Below are 21,978 nucleotides of genomic sequence, written 5' to 3' on the forward strand. Positions count from 1 at the left end.
TCATAAAGCCCGAGAGAGTGTTTGTCGCCGCATTTATGGGAATCTCAGTAATGCTGACAGGATGAAGTGGAGCCAAGGCAGCAATGCCTTATACCTGATCTCTCTCTCTAGGGTACTTCTCTATTTATTACACTTCAGTGATTAGGAATGCCAGCTTGACATGATCCAGCCAAGGATTAATTTCACAATCTCTCAATCTCAGGCTGGATACTCGCCATAATACTGCTTAGTTATGGTTATGGACATTAGCAGTTCAACTCATTTCTGAGGACAGAGGGCATACTGTGTTCAGATTATTTTATACAGGCCAGAAAAGAAAAGTTCCCCCTGCTTTAGCTATAGGCATTTGAATAAGATTTTTCAATCAGTGAGTGAAGATGGACAGGAAGACAGACGCGCAATATTCCTATTATTAATATGCATTAATATGTATGTAGTTTCCCACGAAAAACTGCTGCTTCTTGCTGCCACAGCACCTCACTGTACATTGTGCCTCTGGCGAAGTAGTGTATTTAAAAAACAAAAAACTGACAAAAGCAGCCATTTTATTTTCAGTGGACTTTATCTTAAAAATTGGCACAATCAGTCTTATTGAGATTAGCCTGATTCGCGTCCTCAAATGAGTTTTTTGTTTCTCACTTTATTTCAGACTTTTTTTATTATTTCAAATCCACACGTAGATAAGGAAAATAACAAATTATCTGTCCAAACATTATTTCAGCATAAGTTTAAAGAGGTACTGCAGTATATTTGTGCTTCCACAAAGCACAACAGGTTGGGAGAAAGAGCGATAAGTGAGGATAACTATACATATACTCCTTAGTATGGATCAAAAGCCCTTCCCTTTACTGCTGGCATTTACTACTACCCCTCCCACATCTTGCAGACTTGACATCCTGGGTTTGCAGTGCAGTCCTTCTCTTAAATATGTGACTTTCAACCCCAACGTGATGTTGCTTGTGTTATTGTTTTAGTTTTAAAAAAAATGATTAACAATTGTTATGTGCAAAGTAGCTTCTCCAGTTTAACGATTTTCAGTAATTACATTAATTGCTATTAATTATTTCATTGGACTGTTAAACTTTCATTTTCAACTTTTTAGTGTTTGTTATGGTTGAAACTTGTTTTTGTTCCAGATTTTTGATCAGAAAAGTCCAATCAAGTGATTTGAATTCAGAATTTGAATGCAGTTATTCAAGCTAAGAAAGTCAAATGTATGCCAGCAAATATTTTTAGCCTATAGAAAACACACAATCTGAAGAGCTCATCTTGGGGTGAGTATCTGATCCGCTAAATGACTGTAATGAAAGAACCATTAGCTGCAGGAGGACAGTTTAAATATATCAATATATGCATTTATTGTGGTATTGAATAGATAATGAGAGCTTAGTTACGTTGCCTTACGTCAAGCCTTCATGCCAAGGGGCTCTACAAACTATTAATAAGCTCAAAACAATTACCTGGCAGTGTTGCCGAAGCCATGGGAATTACTGGGAAAGAGAGAGGAAAAATTAAAACATCCTCTGCTTTTAAAGTCTCATGTAGCAACGACAACATCCACGAATGTGATTTCACTTTGGCTGGTGAAGCACCTGGGAAAATGCTGTGCGTCGTTTAACAGAAGCTTAATTCTGCCCACATGGTTTATTCATGTGGCGACTGCTGATATCATGGTTCTCATAAATCACGCAGTGCGGAATGCTGGACGTCCATGCGCTCAGGCAGGGCTCACTAATCTCAACACCATCTTTCATCTGAATAACCTTGCCTTACCGCAGGGCATGCCAACACCAGACTCAGCCCGTTGGAGGGAGCCTGTCCTCATACTTTTATTTCTTTCACTCTGGGCACAAAGACTTTTCGCAGCCTGTCGGAGCAGACAAACACTGTCCTGTGTACTCCCATCCCACTTTCAACCACAGGCAATAATGAGAAATTGCTTTATAGACATCAGAGAAACTAATCTAGTCTAACGTTGGCTTTATGAATCTAAAATCAGACTCACAAGGGAGGAGAGCAGCACAGTCACTCCAGCCATCTGTTCAGAAGTGGTTCAAAGAAAGAGCAGAAAATGTGAAACTAATGTGAGTAAACATAATCATCACATCTCACTAATAAATCAAGAAACCCCTGTCTGTCTGTCCTTCACATATTTCACCAAATGATCTACATCATACTTAGCGGGTGTACTGCTGGGAGCAGGAGTAAGAGCATTGCAAGAGCTTGAGGTCATGTAGATGAGCAGTGTTCTGACCTTAGGGTTTAGCCACCTCTGACCTGACGCATGATGTCACAGGTGACACAAGTTTAAACTATTCACAAACATGCTCCTGAAAGTGGACCCCACTTCCATAGAGGATGAATGCAGGGTGGGTCTCGCTGGCTCCAGCAGGTTTAAATTTGCCCATAATTTTATGTGACAAATGATGCGTTCAGTGGGAATAGGCCATTATGGTTGATATGTGACCTCACAGATTATGCCACACTCCTCTGTGGCCTCATAACAATGTCACAGTTCAGATAACATGGTTAGTTGGAATAAACTTCCAATGAGTGTGATATCTAACTTTGCTGATGCAAAGATACCTGAAGGCTGTAGAAGGCTGACACTGCACAACCCAGTGCGCAGGTTTTTGCCCAAAACCTTCTTAGCTATGAGACAGTGCTAACCACTGCACCACTGAGCAAAGCACTAGTGACTATCAGATCGAGGACTCTCTATTCATCGATTTGCTGGCTGTATTGCTAGAAACCAAAGCAAGTACATTGTTGAGTTTAGGGACCGTTTTTTGATAAGTGCTTTGATTTTGGCTATGTGCTCCTGTTCTCCGGATTTTTAGGCAGACGTAGCACTTAAAGGACCGTGAATAAGAAATCTATGGGACACAGCAGCTTTCCACTGCTCCCTACAAAGAGCCAATCACCTGCTTTATAACGAAAACACACACAGATGAGGTTGAGGATCGTTTTAGCTGTGTGGTGGCAGGTGTGTCTATTTATTATAGTAAAGATATGGGTAAATGAACTATTTTTTTCTAGGCTTAATGCTTTGCTCTGCTTGGATGATCATGTTGGCACTCTATGTTGGGCTGTAAATGAGGCAGTAATGCCGTGAAACTCTGCATGCATAGTAATAATAGAACCTGCTGAAAAAAAATTTGACTGGTGATTGTATATGAGGTTTTTTTTATATCTCATTGACCCATCTATTGCAGTTATGGGTCTAGCCTCACTAAATTGGGAGACTTGGGTGGCTTAGTCTTGTAAAAGATTGCTTGAAGGCATTACGAGGATAGCTGCTGAGCGGCAGGGACAGCTTCTAGAAGGTTAGAGTCATCACGTCGCCTCTGATACTAAGCATAATTGTCACATGCAAATGTATGGCATGATGTGACAATGTGATTGCATCGTAGGGTCTTTTGCTTGATTTGTGACCGCACAGATGATGTGACATTCTTCATAATGATGTCCTCAATTCGGATAACACAGTTTCTAAATAAATCTCCACTGATTATGACATCTGCCTCTGCTGACGCTAAAATGTCTCTGACAGCAGGCACTGCACTAATATAGATAATGGAGTACAGCATATAGCAATTACAACGTCGTTTTTCTTGTGCTTATTCTAATGTCAAACTTTTTTTTTTTTTTGGTAATTAATCATGTTTGGGTTCCTCACATAACAGGCATGGCACATACAGTCATAAACATGTCACCAATTACCAGCTTTAGGCAAGAAAACTAATTAGTGAAACAACATCACTTAATGAAGCAAAATAACAATGTGCCTGATGTCACATAGCTCTGCCTGCTGCTCAGAATAGTTTCTGTGTTTCGCCCTATGCTTTTAATAACAAACCCTAGGCATCATACTGACAGCCAAATGTTTTGCAGTGCCCTCTGCACCACGTCTGTTCTCTCTTCACAGCCTGGGCATGGCCTCCTGCTGCCACCAGGAGGAAGCACCAGTCATTCCTATATGCACCAGTAAAGCTTTCCTACACCACACAGACAATTAGCCAGCCTGTGACTGATTGCACGTAATGAGATCTATTGGAGAACAGTTGGACATCTTTGGGCAAATTAATGTGTGAATATTAGCCTGTTGAACCGTCTGCTCTCTCACCAGGATCATTCTCCAGTGGAGAACAAAACTGAACCACTGTAATATTCAGCTGCTCTCTGCCTGGCGGCCCAGCCAAGCCATGTGTTCATTTCTGTATTTTAGTTGTACAGCTACAGTGCTGTGGACAAATTAAGCAAAGGTATAGTGTGGACAGAAACACAAATAAAAGGAGGTGGATAGAAGGAGGCAGAAAAGTCAAGTAAAGTCTAGCTGAGCAGCTCACCATGAAATGCTGAAACAACAGTGCGGCTGCCAGGGCAATTTTACACCCCAATAGTTTCACACCTCAGCCACCAACCCCTTCCAACTCTGAACCTTGTGTCTTCTTTGTGTCTTCATTTATTTTGTGTCAGTGTCCAAGATGTGAGAAGCCAAGCAGTGAGAAACTCGTCCCAAATGTCGCAGGGTAAGTGGTGTGTGAAGCAGACGCGGGGAGCAAGGAAGAGAAAAGCCACTGCGCGTGGATGCACTTTGCTTTCTGTGCAGACAATCCTCTGAGATATCAGAGGACTTCACATTACACTTGGGAAAACATATCATTTTATACTGATGCATGCAATGCAGTAGAGGGACTACTCAAACCCTTTACTTACAAGCAAGCAAAAGTTCAGAATACAAATGGCTACTTCAATGAAGTAATGTACTGTCAAACAATTGACTCAGAGTTCAAGTGAATTAAAAAGAAGCAGCTCTGCAGTGACTTTATCTTATGGTACGAACAAATTATTAATGCTGAATTATCAAACATCACTTTACCACTGTAACACCTCATAGTCCAGTTAATTACTTCTCAACTTAGTGGCTGTAACAGCTACAAAGGATAAAAAAAAACTGAGATGAGTGGCAGGATATGTTCAAAATTGTTATCGAACAATCATTCATCAAAGCACTCTTGATGACTTTAGAAGGATGGCATCTGGGCAAAAAATTACCTTCCTCTTTTTTGCAAAAATATTTTTTAAAACTGTGTAGTTGTGCTCTTTTCTCTGTGCGTTTTATTGGACTATTTTTTGTTTGAGTGGGTAAATCGGTTGCTTTTTTCTGTTTCGTAACTGAAATAATCCTGTAACTTACTTACGCTTTACCAATACCTGACATTTTGAGTAAAAGCATCTTAAAAAATAAGTAATAATGCATAAATGTGTTTTATTTCTTTTTTTGCAATTCTATTATCTTTGATTTGCTGTGAAATGTGAAACAGCTATGAACAGCCACTGAAATGAAGTGATGAATTTCGAGGGGGAATGTCCCTTAAGTGGATGTGCTAATAATTTAGGCATTTGAAATTTTGATAATCGAGCACTAGTTTCTAAATGGTAGCTCATCAAAAAAAATGGCAGAATTATTAAAGTTGCTGTCAGAATAATGTACCTGAAAACTGACTTACATGCGTGTACTTGAGTGACTTGAGTGACTTGAGTGAATCACCAGCTTACTTAGAAGCATTAGTTAGCCTACTCTAACTAATGCTTCTTTCCCAAAAAATAAAAAATCAGAATAAAACATCAACTCTTTCTGTTAAAAGCTACACCTCCTACTTCCCTCTCAGTGGTGTGCTCTCTCTGATAGTGCAGCACGTTGACCTTCTGGATCACTAGTCAATGACTGAATGAAGAATGACTTACCATCATGATTATTAAATCTGAAAATGCGCTACCGGTGCACAAAGGATCCAAACCAGGTGATCTCCATTTGGTGAAATGAGAGCTCCATCAACTCGATTTGCACGATGTACGCCCAATTTTTGCCGTCATGACCTTTTAAATGTCCTTGAAACCACTTGAGCAAAATGTGCCTACTTAGACTGAATACATTAAAAAAAATGAACAAAAGAGAGGCGTTTGTGTAGCTGTGTTCAGCCTGCATAATGAACACATGAGGACGCCTGTTTTCATCATATGACAGAGTTAAATAAAGCCAAAATGCAACAAATCCATAAAATCCAATGCATACACAAAGCCAATGAAAGTCATTAGAAATTTGTTTGAATAATAACTGGGAAACAGAATATAACCACTAGGCTGAGAAAACAATGCACTAAAATGTATTCAGTGTAAATCATCTGATTCATGAGATGCTCGCACTGTTAAAGCTCATCCTGCGGTGTAGAACTCGACAATATAATTGTGTCGTATATTACAGCTGTGGTCAACCAACATGAGCTTTTCTGCCTGCAATGCAGATGTGTCCGCATTCATAGGCCAACCAATTAATCGGTCTGTCACTAAAGTCTGTAAATATCATAGTGCAGTGAAATGTAGAAATAGTGCACAGGTTGCAAAACAATATAGCAACATATACTTACTGTTTTATGAACTGCAAACCTGTTCATTTTTAATTTATGACATCTGTCAAGAAAAAATAGCCTGTCTCCATGACCTGAGTGAAATAAAAACAACATAAGGTTGTTAAATTGCAGTTTTCCGTGCCATCTCAACCCAGACCGCTTTGTGTTGTATATAAAAATGCTCCTAAAATCTATAAAAACCTAATAAAAAATGATCATTGTTGTAAATGGAAGCCACATCTCCCTTACGTGCTTCTTTCAGCCTCTATTCCATTATGCTTTCCATTATAACATGGTTGCGGTGGGCAGGGATGCCTGATGCTGGTGCTAGGGGTGCCAAGTGTTTGTGCACTGACCTTCTGCTCCCTGGACAGGTCTGAGTGCAAAAGCATCACCAGTAAGGGGCCAAAGGAGATGGGACACTCAGCTGGCTGGTGCATTATTCATGAGTCACCCCTGTTGAGTGGGCTGTTATTCAGCATCCAAATCCCAGATGTGGTTCAATCTGTGCTCCATTCAGTGTCCTGACTGCTGGCCATTGATCACAGGCAAGGTACGCGGTGCTGAATAAGCGCTGGGGCTTTATGTTACAGGGCTCAAAGCGTCTCACTGATAACACAAAGATCCATCACTAGACATTGGAAAGGCTCCAAAGTATTCTCACTGGAACTGATCAGACAAGCCGAGAGGAGATGCAGCTAAAACATTTGCTACGACGGTGCACAGCATGTGGCAGTGATGTGACAGCAATATGTTGTATGTCAGGTGTCATACATTTACATATTTTTTGGTTTTTAAATAGAAAATAAGCTTATATTTACTCATTCAGAAACATACACTCTGACGCACATCCCTGTCAACAGACAGAGAAAAAAAAATAGTGTGACGAGGTCCCTGTGTGAAAGGTGCCAGAGGCAAAATATCACCCTCTAATAGGCATCATACTACTAATGGACAGTTGAGCACAGTGAATCATTTGTCTGCTTTAATCATCAATCACATAAGGGCAGCTAAATGTGGCACGACCACAACTCTGTCTGCATTTGTCAGGATGATGATCATAAGCCATTGATCATGTTGCTGAATTACTGCACAATATAAAACGTGAATAATAATTTCCATTTCACTCTGCCTACTGAGACACAACACTACAATTCTTTGATGTGAGTGATAAATTGTGGTTGTTTGTCAAATTTGTGACTCAGACCCGATTTGTTTGGTTGAGGAAACAATGCAAAAATCACAACATTAAATATGCTGGGGAACATTTAAGTTTTTAAAGCCCTTTTTAAGATGAATGGCTGTTGTTAGGATTTTCTGTTTAGAAGGCGTTACAAACTGCCTTAGTCTTTGACCACAGTTATGAATCATCTTCTCCTTAAGATTTCTGGGGACTTCTGTGAAATCTATCACATCTATTCTAACTCATTTTAAAACATTCTTAGTGCCTATCGGTACCTTTTTGATGCTGTCAAATTAAATATTAAATTTCATCATGTTTCTGACAAGCCAATATTTCACTTTTCTACTTCTGCTCAACAGCCTGAGCTCTCAGAAGGAAAGATTAGCTTAGTGAATATCTGTGGCTTCTTTACAGTCCACATAAGCGATTAAATCATTTTTAACTCCAAAGTAATTAGTAAGCAGTAAGTAAACTATGTGTGAAAAGCATATGCCTGAGATGGAGAGTGGATTTCTGCTGTCTAAGGCATAATAATGAATAATAGCCTTATCAGCAAAGCACAACACATCCCAACATGCTGAGATATTATCACTGTTCATTTCCTCAGCTCATGTATCCTGTATCTCTGGTAGAAAATATGTCATGTGGTCTCTTGCACTGTAACTGACAGCCTAGTCACGTCAAAAAACTTGGGCGTTCTACCAGGGCTCTCTACACAATACGGGGAAGGGAAAAGCAGCAGCTCCAAGCAGATGCATCAGCAGTATTTGCAAAAAGTCACCAAATTCCCGCAAGGGACATACTTGTCATTAAAACCAACAAGAAAAGAACTGATGAGTGCATTAATCAGAGCTTGGCCAACTATCTGTGGTGAGCTGTAGTCCACGGCGTTCCTCCCCAAGCCTGCACCTGAGGGAGGAAGGATTAACGCAGCTCCGCACGAGCTCGTGTATCTGAAATCTGCCTGAGCTCATCGTTTCCTTGTTCCTCGCTAAGAGGCTGTGGCTGGATATCAAGCAGAGCCAATCTATTCCCCTGCAGAATGCTGGCTGACCGGCATCAATGCCGTGCATTGTCGAATTATTAATTAAATGTATGCAAGGATAATCAGATGCAGACATGGCCAGACCCTTGGGAAACCTAATGTGGAATTGTAGCTCAATCTAAATTGCAGATGTCTTCTTATTTTTTAATGCCAGCTAGCGACGACGTTTTATTGGCCTTTAAAATTTTGCATCACTTTGCACTTATGTAACTTTTTTGTGATGCACAACATGCACAACTGTGACTTTTCCTTATAATCACCACTTACAAGAAAAGCCAAATGCTCATGAACAAAAAATAAATAAATAAATAAATAAATAAAATCACCTGTAACAAATGTGTCTATTTTTACTGGTAACGCTACAATATTGGCTACTGCAAATTTATGTCTACAGACGAGGTAGGTTGTGGGTGTACGCTGAGGGATAAACTGTTTTCGCTCCCTCTACTCAGTGCAAAATGTAAATGCCACAGCTTTCAAAAGTAAAGCAAAGTCTAGGTCCTGCCTCCATATATTTCATTAACTTTTGTTAATGCAGTTGCTATGGCTCCAGGGTATTTGCTCAATGCTCAATGCACTTTTGCTGAAATAATAAGATCTATCAGTCATTGCAAAGCAAAAACGGCTTAATTTGCAGAATAAAGGTCATACTAGCTGTTACTTCTGAGGGACTGACAGAAAACAGTGTTCATTACAGCAAATTCGAAAAGAAACTAAGCCCTGAAACACAGCACTATGCTGAGGTGTCCACATGCAGTTTTCAAAATCAGTGTCAGATTTATAAGGCTGAGACGACTTTTTAGGATTTGCCCTTTTGAACCAGACCCAACCCCCAAACAGTACACAGCAGTTGTAGTTCTGCAAATCCCAATACACTAATGGAGAGATTTCACACTGCCAACAGTCTATGTCTACGCCTGCGGGGAAAACTATTTCTAAACATATGCACGAAGCAGTGTTTTCAAATCCCTTAATTCACATGTGTTTTAAGAGATTATATTGAGCCTGTGTGAGTTTCAACCCCCAGCTGGTCAAATCTTAAATGTAGTTACTGAAAAAAATTGTTAGGTCATCTATAGAAACGGAAATGTAAACTATACATGTATACTTAATCCCTACAGTTTCGGTTTAATGAATACTGTGAGTTGCTACATAAAAATCACATTACCACCATGGAATGATTTTTTTCTTTTTTCTTGAGATGAGAGAAATTGGTCAGCCTTCCACAGCTATCTGCTTTCATTAATCAGCCCTAATTAAACATATTGATTGAGCCAAACATCGGGATTTCCAGTTGAAAGGGTTTACTAGACTGTAAAATGCCTGCAAAAAAATGACCTCCACCGAATGCACGAGGCACTTAGGTGCCCCGGACACAGTGATCCTTTAAGTGAGCCCCCAAAATAAGACAAATATGCATCTGTTCAGTAAACAACATCAGAATTTACGGTGTCTGAGCGGCAAATGTCGTCCTTGGCTCCACTGAGAGCTGACACCACTGAAGCTGAACAGAGTATTACTTTGGTTTCTGGCTCCATGACCCCTCATTAGAGGAAAGTGTTGCTTAAAATCACAGCTTTAACCAGCCCTAACTCTGGATCAATGTTTTAACATATATATATATATATATATATATATATATATATATATATATATATATATATATATATATATATACACACATATATATAGACTATATATATAGACTATATTTAAATAGACTATATATATACCCCTTTTCTCCCATTTTCCAAGCACTTGCTATGCCCTGACAGATTGAGTGAACTACTAAAAGACAATGACTGTTTTTCTTTTACTAATTATCTACAAAAGACTAAAAAAAAATATTACAGTTAGGTATTGTTATTCACAGTAATATTAGCAAGAAAAATGTAAATGTGATTGTTAGATGAAATGATTCCCTAACCTGTCAGACAAAGTGAAGGATTCTTTAACTAAATAAACACTTAAAAAGCTATTATCCATTCAGTGTTTACATGATTTATTGACACAAAGCCGAACACAAGGTCATTTTTTATATTTGTGAAAGGCCTGACATTTGAAGATACTCCATTTTCACGGGACAATAGGCAGGTATGAAAAAGGAATATGGTGATTTTGTCAACTTGTTTGACAGCCTAAAGCTGAACTGTGGGCATAAAGAAAGGAAAATGGGAGCAATATTTGCCCACGCTTTCTAATATTTTGACAGGTCATGGTGGTCCAGAATAACAGCTGATTTGACAAAGGAACAGATGATCTAAATATAAAGGCAGTATTTGTTAAACATGAGTTAGGACACTGTGAATTATTGATGTGCTCCAGTTAACTGGAGAACAAAAAAACTAAATGAACACAGAACATTAAAATTGCGGTGTGATTTAACTAATTGTGTAGCCCTTGAATACTCAGAAATGAAGCTGTGAATATCAAGTGGAGTCTTGAAAGGGGTTACAATGAACAAGCCAGAGTTTCTGGAAACACAACAGCACACACCAAGTGTCCAAGTCTCACTCAAAAACTAAACCTTCACTGCTGTAGTGTCACGGTGCATCCCTGATAAATGACTTTATGACAAATTGCTATAATGCAGAGAACCCATGCTGAGTATGTGGAACAATGTATGCAGCGCCAGCAGGGCAAAGCAACAGTAGCTACAGTGTGCGTATTTCTCTGTGTGTGTGTCTGTGCGTTGTGTAACTGATAGTGATATCATCAAAACTGTATGTTTTAGAGACGGGTTTCTTGGTTTTGTTTATTCTCCCACAAAGGAAATCAGCAGCAGTAATGATTTCATGATTAAACCATGGTGCAGATCTGCTCATTGACTAACAGGCTAATGCAAGTTTAATCAGGTGCTTTACGTTGCACTTTGTTGTCATCTAGTGGTTAAAAAACGACATAACATGCCGCATGTCATTTCTATTCTGTGCATCCAAAATGTTCATCAGTCCTAATCCTTGAGTTTGAAGGACAGACCATTATCTCAAATCCTGGTTCTATGAATGTCTCTTAAGCTTAAAAAACGACGTCGTGACATCGCAGTTACACAGGGGCCACTTACACTAGTGTTCATATTAAATGTGTAACATTTATAAGGAACCAGGGAATGAAAGATCACATTCAGCACACAACCAACCAAACTAACTCCAGGCAAGGCAAAAAAGCATTACAACAATGCATAAACTGCAGCAGTTCAAATAAAAGGAAAGAAAATCTAAATCATTAGCATTCAAAGCTTTACAGCTTTTAAAAATGACAATCTTCAAAAGTAATAGACTAGTTTGAAAAGGCAGAGCACATTGGCATACAAAAATATATATGGGATAAAAGAAAAACACTCGGCTTCGCGACTGCAGCAGATTAGAAAACTCTCCGGGATGATACAGCCCTTTTCTTTGGCACAGCGCGCACATTTCCTTGGGATATACTCGCCAATAGCCTAATTAAATGGAAAGCACAATTTGTCACAGCAACCAACAGCAGCGCGCTCAGACTGCAAGTTACTGCGGAGCCACTCCAGCAGTTAAAACAAAAATACACAATAATGTATTTTTCTCTGTCTCTCTCTCTCTCTCTCTTAAAATAAAAATAAAAATAAATTCTGCTTTAACAAACATCTGGAAACATATTTATCGCCACACATGCTGCGCGTGCCGATGACACGCCTGCTGCAGCATCATTTACAAATCGAGCCCGATTTGTCGGGGGGGGAAGCATTTGACTTACCGTTCGGGGAAAGCTGAATTGGAAAGTTATCGACCTCAAGGCGAAAGAATTGACAGGGTCCACCGTGCAACGAGCTCTTCCATATTTAGTTAAAGCAGAAAGTCAACATTCAGGCAGGATCGGTGAGAGCAGGTACTTTGTGGAGTTGTGTCAGCGCAGGGCTTTTTCACACTCGGCGACGCGCACGAGACAGGTGCGAGGAACCGCCGCCGCTTCCTCCCTCTCCTCTCTCCCCTCCACGGGGTGAAGCGCGGCCCACTTTAAACTCTGGTGACGTCATGGGCGCTGATGCTGATGCTGCCCTCCTCCCTAGTACCACCTAGTCCCCATCACCCTGTCGTACACCTCTCCGCACATAAACACACACTTGCTTGTTCTTACAGAGAGGATGATCCCACAATATTATTAGAGCAACCTGGGAAACATCTCCCCTGTAACCTCAGCAGTTACAGCCTACAACCTGTAGGATCTCTTTCAGATTTCTTAAAAGTCTTTTTTTTCTCATTCTGCAAAGCATCTTTCATCTAAGCCACTTCTATACATGGATGCAACATTTAAAATTGTATGTGGTGAAAGAAGCAAATTGCCTGGAACAGCATAATTATTATAATTAGATCCTATTTCTGAAAGGATGCACACTTTAGTTCTCCTGTGAACCAGAGAGGGAAAAAAGAGGAAAAAAAATCAAGTTACTTAAGACTGAATTTTTTTTCCCTTCTCTTTAAATATTCAAATGATTGTTCATAATCCACCTTTACTAACAAATCCTCATCTGCGTGTGACAGATTTAAGGAAGTTTGCTAAGTTTTTACAGCGACTTCTCGCTTTGCAGTCCTGATGTTTCCAAGGATTTTTTTCACATGGAAGATTTGCAAACCAAACCCTGGATCTGGTTCTTAGTTTGACGTTTAAAGAGATGTGCTGCTTAGTGGGAAATTAGAAGGTGCTAAGAGGAGGGAGACTGTTTAAAGAAGCTGTGCATTTTTTTTAAACTGAAAAATAATTATTAGCAACAAAGTATAAAAAAGACTTCTAAAAACACATAAATGTGCCAAAGTTTGTCATAATGTGACTTATAGCACTTTATTGAGTCCATCTAACTTAAACACTCACATGCCTGACATGAATACTCATGAGATGAACAAATGTACATTAGTCACAGTGCAATCATTGTGTTGTTTTTGTTGGTTTTCTTAAAGAAAAATGCTAAAATATATTTTTTCAGCCGGAACAAGTGGGTTGGCAGAGACATTACATTGTGAGGATGTGGGAAAGAATTGATAGATGAAGAAACATTTTGTCAGTTTTGGTCTTTTCTTGGGACTTATTGATGAAAAATGTATGACAGACATATTGTGGAGCAACAGCTTTATCCTTCAGGTGAAAGTCAGTGCAGAATGTGTTGAAGAAATGTGACAAGACTGAAAAGCAAAACATGACATGTCCTGTCACTCACTTTTGTTGCAGATTCTTGTTTTGTTTCCATTGCCTAGCACACGTGTGTTTGCCTGCATGCCAACCAGCCAGTAAGAGTACACTCTGGATTGTAAGATAGAACGTTGGAGGCGTTTTTTGCCTTGGCTTTGACTGTCCATCAGAGTCCTACTGCATGCTCCCCAGCACAACTGCAACAGATGTGTAAAAAGAAAAGTGTCCAAATGTACCAATGCCACAGCATAAATTACTTTAAGTATGCATTATGCAGCTGTTGTATAATCTGATTTCTTTTTGTAATGCATTCATGAGAAAACATCATCTCACTGTCCTATTTAATTGAGGCAAGGCTAACTGCTGCTGTTGTCTTAACTGCTGATTATATGAATGTGATTATTTTCAAATTGCTCAAATTTAAAGTTGAAATAACTGCTGTTGCCAAGTAGAGGTACAACCTCACAAATCCTTATACTTTTTATTATATTATAGTTATAATTTAGGACAGAAAATCCACAAATTATCACATTTGAGAAGCTGTGTAAATAATGAACTTTACAGCTTGTCTGTACTTCTATGGTTTCTTATTGTTTTTAGCAATATTGGTATTTTAAATCTTTTTCTGGTTTTGGTTGTTAGTTGATACAAAAAGATTTCTTTTGTGTCTTCATATTTGTAGTGAAGTAGAAATGGTGTATAGCCCAGCATGTGTTCCATGCAGCTGCACTAAACTCAAGCCCCAGCAGAGCACCGTGTGGTGTGTGTGTGTGTGTGTGTGTGTGTGTGTGTGTGTGTGTGTGTGTGTGTGTGTGTGTGTGTGTAGCCTTTTACTTATTCTTGCTGAGTTAAGCTGAGTGCTGGACTTTTGTTTTCATATTTTTATGTTCTCAGTCACATAGCATATGCAGTCCTCTGTGTTTTGCCGTTGGCTTTACTCCAGATGAACCACATCTGCCCAATGTTAGAACTGCTTTTGCCTCTGTATTATTGCTTGCTGACTTATCATAATCAAACAGAAGGGCACTGCTCCACCTTCCCACTGCCACTGGCTAAGGGGTAAAACTTTCTTTATATAACATGATAATCTATCACTCTACTTAAGGCTCTTAAAGTTAATTATTCTTTGGAAGAAGTTGATCGTGAATTGAATCGCTTTATTCTTCTTTTATTTCTTGTTTGCTTCTTCTTGCCACATTCATAGAAAGCTTCTTATAAAACATTTTGAGATTAAGAAAATTGGCCTCCTCGCATTGATACTCGAGTCAAGAAATCATACACTACGTTTATAAAATTTAAATTAAGGAACACTGCTTCCTGTCCAGAGGGAGACACTCAAGGTGAAGGAAACAAAGAAAAAAGACAAAAAAACTAAAAGGCTCGGCACTTGAAAGTCTGTGCGATGTAAGCAATTACATTAAGTGTACTGAAGTGGGAATTTCAAACCTTCTCCATGCGATTCAACCATCAAATAAATTATCCTTATTTATGTTAATCCAGAAATAGAAAACAGTGCATGAGTACCCACTTGTCCTGCCACAGCTGTCCCATCCTGTCATTGTTTTTCTGTATTAGTCATTGGACAGATTTGCATGTTTGGGACTCAAACTTTTGGCCTTTTTTCTCAGCAGGAGCAACTGGCGGCTGTTATCGGCTGCTTCAGAAGCTGCCTTTGTGGCCTGCTGCAATCCCAGACCACAAATCCCCAACTCCCTGACCAAAGTACTGGTGGATGAGGCAACAAATCCACAGCATCAAACAAGACATAGTGTATTCTGGTTTTCCAACACTACTGCCCGTCTGAGCTTGTTTCTTTTATGTCTCATCTGTTGTCTCCTGATGGCACAGCAGTGTCTGGAAAGTGGAGTAAAGAGCAGACTTGTTTTGACCATATCAGGGCGGTAGGCTGGCTTTGTGATAGACTGTATATACAGATCCATCTATCTATCTATTTTCTTAACTGCTTATCCAATTCAGGGTCGCGGGGGGCTGGAGCCAGTCCCAGCTGTCATAGTGGCTAGAAGACTGTATATATATCTTTTTATCTTTTTTTATTACCCACACTGTTTGCTCAGAAGTGATTCCTGACTTCCTTTAGGTACAACATGCCCAATGACATTTTTTGTTTTTCAGCCTCTCAGTAAAACAAACCTGCTCATTAAAAATACTAAAACTAACAACAACAGACGAATAAATTTCAGGTAAATTTGACCACCATCTTTCTTGTTTCATGGTTTTTCTCAATGTATCAAGCAACACAGTTCATTTAATATTTACGAGGTTGGATAACCCCCCAGTTCCTCCAGAATTAACGTCCCCATTATTCAGGATTATCCACAGATCACATTTTCAACACTTTTCATTTTAAGTACTTCCTGCCCTCTGGACATTTGAAGATATATATACATATTCTCTGCTTTGAATGATAATTTTTCTCCTATGTGTTTTTTGACAAAAAGTTCAATTATTTAGTTGATTTTCTCTATCTTCAGTACGTGTCTTCGAAAATATAGAATCTATGAATATTCAGATGTTCAAATTCTGCTTTTCCTGTCACAGGTAAGATGCGTCCCGCCTTAGAAAATCCCATTTTAATGCAGGTGCACTGGAGATTTCATGTTTGCACATCACACGTACATGTCTTAACCTCTGAATGAAGGTGAGAAACTTTCAGTAGATCAAGATGAAAAGAACTTCTGTGTCAAACTGCACACATACTCCATTCAGAACAGTGAAAGTCAAACATCCATGACATGTAAAAAAGAACAAAACCAAAAAACAGGTGAAATAACTTTTTGAGAGGAGGCATTAAATGCAATCCAGCACAAATAAAAAAATAAGTTACCAGCACTGCAAAAGATTGGAGTGTTAGATAACTCGGCACCTACTACAGTCATGTATTTGAATGTCTTTGAGCACCTGCAGATAAAGGTAATACAGACAAACAAAAAACACTTTCAAATTAAAAAGAAAAGAAAAGACAAGAAAAACAAAAAATTGAAATGTTATCTTTTGGGATTGCTTGATGTTTGCTATCTTGAGTCAGAAGTGGACCTTTCAATTGATTATTGATTCGGAGCACATTCGAAATTCCACGAAGGAATGCCTTATAAACAAATAAAGAGCGAGTTATTGAATGGTCTTGTCAAAGCTCACATTTGAATCCTATTGAAATGTTGTGGGGAACATTTCAAACAGTCCATACAAGCAAGAAAACACTCACCCTGGCATCTGAAGGATTTTTACATGGAGAATAGTCAAAAACCTTGGCAGCCCAATATCTGAGACTTTGGAGAAATTATGCAAAGTGCCCACAAGAAATTAAATATACAAAAAGTGTTTGATGCAAGTCTACTTACTTTTTCCATTACATGTACTGATATTTTTATTGAATAGCAATGTTTCACTTTAAGTGTTCTTCCATCTTTATTTGTAAGCAGCGTATTGAAGAAGCTTAGGGTTAGTGTCTGCTTTCAAAGAGAGGCAACAATTTAGTAGTGATGTAGTTACTTTTTCCACATGATTTTATGTACAATTAGTATTAGAAATAATTATATTTTTTTCTTTCATTTTATGAAATATGATCCCCTTCGATCTCACTGGCACAGTGTGCAAAAACAACGGTCTTTCTTCAGATCGGAGGTTCCCCAAACAGCCCCAAAATAAGCATAATGTTGTTCTTGTCATCCTAATTATGGTTCTGTGACTATATGTGAGGTTTTCCAACCCCTCAGAATGGAAAAACACTTCTGTAGATGTTTTATGGTCCACATTAGATACCAACACTCTAGAAAGGTCTGTTATGCTCAAGTGCCCACAGCGCAGTTTGTCAAATGAAACTTACAATTCTCAGGTTTCCTGTCTATGGGCCAATCTTTCCTCTCTGTCAGTCCTGGTTTATGAAGAAAAAGCTGATTATGGCAGCAAGATGCTTTTGGTAAAATAGGCACGGCTCACTGGCCTTGTGTCCGTCAGGACGATGTGTAGAGACTTCAGGGTAAATTGTAAAAATGGGAGTCGATTTAAAGTTCTGCTTGATGTCTAATCTACACGCTACATTTAGGCTGACAGCTAATACATCATTAGGGTAGAGAATGTCAGGTGAATCTACTCTTTTGTAGACCTCGTATATTTTTTTCACAGAGATCAAACAGTTTGAGCTGAGCAGTTTTCCCCAACAAAACAAAAAATTTTAGTCGAATGACTCCTTTTAGGGATGAAAATTATTCAAAGCGTCCCATCTCCAGCTGGGAAGAGTAGTTTAGTCAGTGATTTTAATTGAGGAAGCAAGCCTTTTTTGACTTAATGGCGGTCATCATTGTCTTCTCCATCCTCCTCCTTCCATCGCTGCTGTGGACTCTCTGGTGGTTAGGAGCACCACCCTCAAAGTATTTAAGAAAGAATTTTAAATATGTACTGGCTGTATGTTTCATGTCCTTCTCTGCAACTTTTGTGATGATGTTTTTCTCCTTTTTCTTACTGTTTTTATCTCCATTGCTTTATGTTAAAAAAAAAAATGAACAAAACTTGGGAGTGCGTAAAAAGTAGACAGAGGATTAAATCTCTGCTTTTTTATAGTCTGCTCTTGTTTAACAGTTGTTTGACAAAATGCTTGTAGGCTACTGGGTCCTTTACTAGAGGACACAGTTTGCTGCAAATATGATAACAAAAAAAAACAACCCACACATACACACACACAAAACCCCATCATTAATGCAACATGAGTCTGTCCTCTGAAATGTTAATGTGTTTATACGATCATTGTGAAGATCAGCCTTCTTTATGAAGAGAAAATGCAAATGCCATTTTTTGCAGCTTATATCACTTTAAGGTAAATACTTAAAGGATAGAGGGAGGTAAGTACAGATTACATTTTGGGAAAGAGTAGTTCTCTGCCCTGCAGAGGGGGAATAAGAGAGAGGAGAAAGCGCTGCAGAAAGAATAACCAAAACTGGGTGTTCAGTACTGTTATTAGTCAGAAGCATGCTCCAAATGAGTTTAACTTTATAACCGTCTCCACAACCCTCAGGCCCCCTTCCAGGTTAAAAACCACATTTATACAAATAGACTAAATTTCAAAATTTTAATAATTGATGAATAAATAAGTATGTTTTTTGAAATTATAATTTTACCATTCTTTTTTCCCCTCTCAAATACTACAACATGTTATGGTTAATAAATGAGTTTCGTCTTATTTAAAATCCACCGGACACAGATTTATTTTACAACATAGGGGCAAAAGAACATTCAGATGGTGGCAGCGTTAGTGGAAAAAGAAAAGACATGAGTCTGAGCCTCTGTAAAAATCCACCCTCTTGTACAGTATGAAAAGAATCAGCAGCTTCTAAACAGCCACAGCGGGTGTCAACAATAATAAAAGATAGCAAATGTACAAAGGGAAGTATTAAAGAGGGGAGGGTATTGCTGTGGATGAAATCAGAAACAGAATCCTTGGCGATTTTGGTCTGAAATAAATAAAACAGAAGCAGAGCACGAACAGAAAATTTCACAGCCTTTCTGAGAGGCTATGACCTAAAATAGTAAAATGATTTTAAAACACTATCTTCAAATGAGATGACTGGGTTATTTACAAGTCAACTCATCTGAAGATGTTGCAGTTTTAAAGTAATGTGGGAGGAAGAGAAAAAAGAGGAAAAACACTATAAATAAGCCTTGTCATTGCTTTGTTTGCCAGGTTTAACTTAACTGGTATATGTTTAATTACCACTGTATATAAATACTACATTATATCAAAACTATAGTTTGACAGCGAATTAATCACAAATGGCTTTTGAGATTGTTCCTATGAGCTTCCTATATTAAAATATCAATAACAAGCAACCGGCAGAATGGTAATTTTATCAGATTCTCTTGCTTTATTCTTCAGGTTATATATATATATATATATACTGAGCTGGAATCTAATGTAAATACCTAACACCTATAGAATAAAAGAATAGAAACCATTTAAGCATGATGAAGGTCATGTGTATCATTGGTATTTTGAAATATTTTTAAATTAATAGTATTTTAAAATAACTTAAAATAATGATAACAACATAAGGGATAAAATATCTTGAAGTAAAGAGGGCTGGGTAGTTTTCATTTCTTTTGCACCGCTTTATTTTGTCGTCGCTATGTTTTTAGTCAACTTCAGTCAAATCTTGTTTATTTGCAGTACAACATGCAGTTTCTGGCTTTTTCCTTATTGATCCTAAAAAAAAATCCTTTGCTATTATTTTATAATGAGGAAACGTATTTAACACAACTTTTTGTAGATCAATCACGATTCATGTTAATTAGATATAGACTTGGTGGCGACTGTTTCTTTCATCACTGACTCTGTGACAGAGATGTTAATTGCATCGAATGATTTCGAGTTATGGCGCCGTTAAAATGGGCTGCATTATACTCAGAGGAGCTTCTAATATACACTGTTCAAAAAAATTAAGGGAACTGCTGGAGGTCATTTTGTAGGGGTCTGATCGTGATCCTTCAGTTTCTCCTTGCACAAAGGAGTGGATACTTGCCCTGCTATTGGCCGTGTTCGATGGCCGTGTCCAGCTGGCCTTGCCTTTCCTCCACATTCTTCAAACTGTAAAAGTGAAACTTCATAACTGGACAGACTGATGTCTGTTAACCAACTTTGCATTATACTGATGATTGAGTGTCATTATTGTTGGTATTATTTTTAGTAGTGTCTATATTAATGCCTACATTTCTGTTTAAATAAAAATATCTCTTTATAAATATGTTAATGGCACAAATGATATCTTGCAAAGTAAGATCACAGCGATGTATTTATCACAGAAATTTCTGATGATGCCATCAAAACCTGTAAGCAGAGCTGCTGTGTTATATTGTAATAGATGTACCTGTCATTAAATCCAGGTGCACCCAGCTGAGTGCAAATTAAATACGTCTTCCCTAATTATATTGTCTGTTAAAAATGCAAACTCCGAACAAATAAGTCACCGTGTTATTAGATTTCCCCATAAAATGGAAACTCGCTATTACTTAGAAAAGCAACTACTTGCTCTAACACAATTCATGAGGTGTCCCTTACACATGGGCCCACAAAATTCTGACAAACATCAAGTCTCCTCAAACAATTATACAAGATGTTTCAAAGATGTCCTTGAATTGCCGGAATAACCTTGTGGTGGAAAATTACTGAATCCTTTTATTTTCTTATAGCTACTTTTGTGGCCTCAACCTAATCCTGTTTGAGTTTAAAAAACAGCTGATATAAAACCTGTAATTTGCAGTGGTAGAAAGTGGCTACATACATTTATCCACTTGAGTCTTTCCAATTTCAGATGCTCCTTTTAACTCATCTATGTTTATTTAACAACATACTTTTTACTTATAATAATAATAAACCAGTTTGTTTGTTTGTTTTTTTACCATTTTTGCTTGGGATCTATGTTGGGGCAATTACTTCCTGATTTCACGTGTCAGATTTTTCTCGGTTAACCTCTCAAATGATTAGTTCAAGAATGTTAGACTCACTGATATTTAATATGAAAATTAAAAACTGGTCAAGCAGCCAAATGAAAAACACACATTTGTCTGGCAGAACTTTATTTTTTCCAAATTCCTGCTCATTCATTCAGTTTGTGACTTCTTTACCTTATGAACTTGCCTGCGACCAAGGACTAAACTGCATAAAGTAACATATACTTTTCCACCCAAAATGGAGTAAGGTCCTAACTCAGTTAGAGCCTCACTTGTTTCACATTTTGTCATGTCATCACTTGATTAATTCATTTTTCACTCAAAATAGCCTTTTCTCAGTATTTTCTTGAATCGTCTTTGGCAGCAATTAGAGCCTCGAGTATTTTTGTGTAGGATTCTACAAGCTTGGCACACCTATATTTGGGTGGTTTCTCCCAATCTTCTTTGCAAAGCTTCACAGGCTGCAGCAGGTTGGATGGGGAGCAATGGTGCACTGACATTTTCAGATCTCTCCAGAGATTATCATTCTTAAAGTCCTGCTCTGTTCACGCATGAGGCCAAGCTTATTCCTTGAACAGAACTACCAATGCCATCTAAATGGATAAAGTCCTCATTATGTGAGCACTGCCAAGGGGCCAACCTCCAATAGAACCAGTCTCAGGGTGGGGCAGTTATCTGTTGTGAGGGGATGATGATGAGGAGACAACTAACTAACTAATTAA

The 21,978-nt window shown here is 38.4% G+C and overlaps 1 protein-coding gene across 7 annotated transcripts in view; it reads right to left on the minus strand.

Annotated features, from left to right (window-relative positions):
• Nucleotides 1–12,606, minus strand: part of megf11 (multiple EGF-like-domains 11) — a 77,188-nt gene extending 64,582 nt beyond the window's left edge. For all 7 annotated transcript variants that reach the window (XM_040025834.1, XM_040025831.1, XM_040025830.1 and 4 more), the window contains exon 1: nt 12,371–12,606. The gene's annotated coding sequence lies outside the window, so the exon portion shown is untranslated. The remainder of the gene's footprint in view (nt 1–12,370) is intronic.
• Between the last annotated feature and the right edge of the window lie 9,372 nt (nt 12,607–21,978).

This window comes from Simochromis diagramma, unplaced genomic scaffold (genome assembly GCF_900408965.1).
Source record: "Simochromis diagramma unplaced genomic scaffold, fSimDia1.1 OVJJ01000293.1, whole genome shotgun sequence".
NCBI lineage: Eukaryota > Metazoa > Chordata > Actinopteri > Cichliformes > Cichlidae > Simochromis > Simochromis diagramma.